Genomic DNA, 5195 nt, shown 5'->3' with positions numbered 1-5195 from the left:
GGGTTTGAGACTCCAGGTGTCCGGGGAAGGTCAGCTCTGCTCTCCTGCACACAGCCTTTCACACTGCACATTATCCTGTATCTGTGGGTCTCTTACCAGGGAGAGAGGGCACTGAGAACTTAGAGGAAAGGAGTGCTGAGAACAAGCCCTCTCCTCTCACAGCTGCAGTCGCATGATTCCCTCCCACTAGGGAACATACCCACTAGGCATTCATGTAGCCACACTTCTCCCAGGGCTAGGCCCCATCCTCAGGAATTGCACTATGGCACTTTTGCTCCTTAAGTTTGTTGCCAGAAACCCACAAAAGTACTTAGAGGACTCCCGGTACATCTCCACCCTGACACCAAATTTGTAACAGCAACTGATTAGCTCTGCCAAACTGGAGTTCTGGACAACCTAATTATAATCTCACCTGCTACAAGGACACAGGAGTAAATCAGAATATAGTCCCACCTGGGCCAGTGTGTATAGCACAAACCAGTCTTTCCACCTACCTTGCACTCTCCCCAACCTGTGGATTTCTGATAGCATCTTTCTCTCTTCTGCTTTCCCTCTCACAAACCATCTTTCATGTGTATACTGTGTACCCAGGACCACCCCCTATATACCTGAATCAAGTGCCTACCAAATTTCAGATATCCAGGAGCCATGTCCCTAGACCTGGCCATTGAAGGTGAAAATGTGAGTTAGAAATAAGAGGATTAATCTTTGAAAGTAAGGGAAGAGATTTTGTTCTTTTTCCTTTTCTTAAAGCATTTATATGTATTTTTCCTGCTTTTTAAAATATATGAAAATTATTTTAACAGCTAAATCAACCTTTTGTCATTCTTTTTTGACTCAGGATTTTCTTTGGGACCTGAGAACCATAGCTTTGTTCTATTTCTGATTTGGCAAAGCTCATTTTATTTTTATGTTTCTATTTTCTATCTTTTAAAGTAGACATGGATTTGTTTAGGATAAACTCATTTTAAAATTACACAAAACTTGAGCACAAAGAATAGGATTAAATTCAGCAATACAGAGTGATGAAGAGTAAAAGCCACTGAGTATCTTTTCTTTGACAGAAAACTGATCATCTAAGGTGATGACTTAGTATTTGGAGACTGTAATACTTACATTGCAAAAGGAAGAACAGTTTAGTGTATGAACCGAACAGTGGAATGCGTAGCTGTACCTTTGTTTCTGTTTATTACATAATACCAGTTTGCATAGTTTTGTGTAGTCTTTAGTAGACAACTGCTTCCATGTAAATTAAATAGTATTTCATACAATAGTGTGAATATAAAGTCACAATATTTATTTTGGACAAACCCCTGAAGTAGTAATTTTAATATCAATATTGCTTATTGTTTTGAAATATAAAGCATTTTAACTTAAGGTTACAGATAATTTTAGAAAATACAGCATACATTAAGACTAGTCTGTTAAATATTTATAGTTATTTATATCTATTATCTAAAGAAACTTCACTACCACATTGTTACAGTAGATATTAGTCTGACATACTGCTTAATTGATCCCATAGGTATAATTATATGTTAGCAAGATTTTGGAGTCTATTCTTTTATTTTACTAAATTAGGAATGCAGCTATTACAGAACAAATAGACACAGGTGATGCAGCCACGCACGGATCATAACAGCTCTTCAGCTGGCATTGTGGCAAGCTCAGATCTACTCATCTAGATGAACAAAGTCGGCTTCCAGTTCTTCATCAGAAAGTGCTGGTGGGGGTTGTCAGATGTTTCAGTGTAGATGCCCAATCCAATGGCCAGCAGATGAGAGATCAGCATAGATGGAAGAAAAACTTTAAGAAATTCTGCTGAGAATAGTTTCCCTTTGTTCATAACACTAGTTTCTCATGCTGAGAGTAGCTGTGCACTTGGGGTGTTTAAAGGGGAACTGCTTCAGGGAATATTTTCTGGCCAACTTGACTAATCTCATATCTAACCTAAGTTTTTCTTTAAGATGCTTTCAACTTCTTTCTTTTCTCAATACAATCTTCCTCAGACTGAGAGCTGTTTTTCTCTCCAATCCTTTGGGTATATGTTTCAGAAGACCTCTTAGTGTCTCTTGGTGCCTTTGAGAGGCGGGCTGTCACAGTCACAACCCTTGGAGCTGCTCTATCCAGACTCATGCTGGGAATCTAGCAGTTTTTTTCCTCTGTCAGCTGTATAAACAGAAACCGAGGCTGAAACTCTCCTGTTTCCATTATTGAGAAAATACAGTTCTACCCAGGAGCCCTTCAGGCTCTTCTCCTGCAGCTCAGGGGCCCCACTCTATGATGTAGCACTGGGGTGCAGCTGTGACAGTTGGGGTTCACATGGGATATGGGCTGCCTGCTGTGGGCTGTGCCTCAGTGGCAGATAATAGAGGTCAAGAGAGGACACAGGCTGCCAGGAGCAGGCAAGCAGGAGTACTGCAGACCAGCGCTCACGGAGTAGGGACCCATTGCTTTGACATGTAAATAGCCAAGAAGATAGCAAACTGTTCAGTAGTACCTGTAGGAGAGTGGGAGGCTACCTTCTGCAGGCATCAGGCTCCAAGTTGCAAAACTACTTCCTGTCATAATGATGAAGTTTATTATTTTTTGAATATGGCCAATTAGCATACACAGATACCCACCCCCCATTACCAGGTAAATTTACGGTGAACTATGTATGACAAATGGTGCTGTCAGGTCCTCCACTTGTGGACTAATGATGGTGACCTTGTTTCTATTTTTGCACTCTCCTAAGCAGATTGCCTGTCAATGAGCCGGTCACATTCTGGTTTAACTGTGTGATACAATAGCTTTTTTTCTGTTCTATTATTGTGGAGCTTTTCTGGGGTTTCCCCAATTTTGCTTTTAATTATATTCTCCAGACACTGTCCGGAATTGCCAGACATGATATAAACATATAAAGTTCCCACCACACTTCTCACTGGAGGGGGCTTTCCCTCTCAGGCTTCCAGCCAATCCACAATTGTGCTACAAAGTGCATGCTGCCCCCAAAATACACAGGCAGAATGGTGTATCTGCCTATTTGGGATCTATAGTCCTCTAAAGTCACTTCTAGAGAGTTTTTAGACCATATTTCTACAAACTCCACAGGGCAGTGGTCAACCATTCCACCTCTTTCAGTGACCCCAGTATCATCAGACCCAAAACTGATCCAGAGACCACAGGGCCCAGAAACAGTCAGGATAACCCATGTGCATTGTGTAGATATGAGAAGAATCTCAACTTTCTCCTTCCCCTTCTTGTCCAAATGCCCACATGTGTGCAAATAACACCTGCTGCTTTTCTACCCAAGACCTAAAACTATTCTCTGAATTCTGATTCCAGATCATGAGATTTGAGAAAAGAGAAAAACTTTTGTTTGAGGAATTCAAATTTTAGGCCCAGAGAGATGCTAAGATGAGGCCACAATCATATCGTACTGCCTTGAGCTATGCATTCATCTCTTGAAACTGCTTGCTATTGCCACACCTAGCTGTACATTAACCTAATAATCCCACACTGAACACTACACCCCACACCCTATAGCTTAATAATGTGTAGCCAATCAGTAATGTTATTTCTGTAAATCAATAAGAATTCTTCACAAACAACTCTGTATCAGCCCACTACTTGTCCTTTACTTTTGCCTTTACAAATCCACTTGTAACTGCTGCTAATTGAAGTGTGTATTGAGGGCAGCTTGAATCTATGCTCCCAGGTTGCAATCCTCAAGCTTGGCCCAAAACTCTACTTCTATGAATGTTGTCTCAGTTTTTTCCTCTTTTCTTTCTTCCTTTCTTCCTTTCCTCCTTTTCTCCTTTCCTCCTTTTCTCTTTTCTTCCTTCCTTCCTTCCTTTCTCTCCTCTCTCTCTCTCTCTTTTTTCTTTTTGAGGTGGAGTTTTGCTCTGGTGCCCAGGCTGGAGTGCAGTGGCGCGATCTTGGCTCACTGCAACCTCTGCCTCCCAGGTTCAAGTGATTCTCTTGCCTTAGCCTCCTGAGTAGCTGGGACTACCTGCGTGTGTCACCATGCCTGGATAATTTGTTGTATTTTTAGTAGAGATGGGGTTTCACCGTGTTAGCCAGGATGGTCTCGATCTCCTGACTTCATGATCTGCCGGCCTCTGCCTCCCAAAGTGCTAGGATTATAGGTGTAAGCCACCGCGCCTGGCTGCTTTTTTCCTTTTCAGTCAACATACTATTTAGAGGGTGCAGTCTCTTTGAGTGGATCTCTCCTTTGGTTTTACTCTGCTTGCTGTAACATCCAAGAATGCAGAGACAGGTGGATCCCACCTAGAACCTGCACGTAACAACTGGCCACCATCTGGGATTTACAAAACAGGGCTAGACTAAATATTGAGAATGTACAGAAAACCCACAGGAGACATTTTCTTCATAGTGAGGTCAACATTGACATCTTAAAGTCCCCCTTTCAGAATGTGTCCCTTTGAGCTTTCCAGATCTTGTTCAGTGACTTGCTGCAGATAAGTGAGAGGCTTCTGATGTATATAGAATCTGAAGGCAGAATCTGTAAGTATAAACAAGCATTGTTAAACCAAAATTAAAATTCTGAGGCCTTCCCAACCATCTAAATGGACCCTTCCTCTTGGCCAGGGCATTCCAAAGTGAACCTGAAAGATTAGCTCAGTTCATGACAGGAATTGGGGATTAGACATGCTTCATTATGACCTCTTCCCTTTGGAATTCAGGAAAAGCCAACCAAGGTTAACATCAATACAGACCTTTAGTCTGATAAGAAACATTTACACTCTATTAGTTTTGAAGCCTATGATCTGAAGGCTTCATCTGCATTATAAATCTGTGGTCTGCACAACCCCTTATCATGACCCAGACATTCCTTTAAATTGATAATAACTCTTTCAACCAATTGCCAATCAGAAAACTTAAATCTACCTGTAACATGAAAGCTCCAGTTTTGAGTTCTCCTGTGCTTATGGGCTGGCCCAATGTATATCTTAAATGTATTTGATTAATGTCTCATGTCTCTCTGAAATATGCAAAACCAAGCTTCACCAAGACCACCTTGGGCACATGTTCGCCAGGTCTCCTGAGGGCTGTGTCATGGGCCATGGTCACTCTAATTTTGCTCAGAGTAAATCTATTCAAATGTTTTGTAGAATTTGACTCTTTTTTTTAATCACATCTTAGCAGTGAGAGGTCAATGCCATAAAATAATTAGAGCTATGACCACAACT

General features: G+C 41.4%; 1 pseudogene; it reads right to left on the bottom strand.

Annotated features, from left to right (window-relative positions):
* Positions 1-1713: 1713 nt before the first annotated feature.
* LOC113221473 overlaps positions 1714-5195 on the bottom strand; it is a 6150-nt pseudogene continuing 2668 nt past the window's right edge.

The sequence above is a fragment of the Piliocolobus tephrosceles genome, unplaced genomic scaffold, assembly GCF_002776525.5.
Source record: "Piliocolobus tephrosceles isolate RC106 unplaced genomic scaffold, ASM277652v3 unscaffolded_25046, whole genome shotgun sequence".
Classification (NCBI taxonomy): Eukaryota; Metazoa; Chordata; class Mammalia; order Primates; family Cercopithecidae; genus Piliocolobus; species Piliocolobus tephrosceles.
Note: the sequence above shows the minus strand (reverse complement) of the source record. Positions and strands in the feature narration are given on the sequence as shown.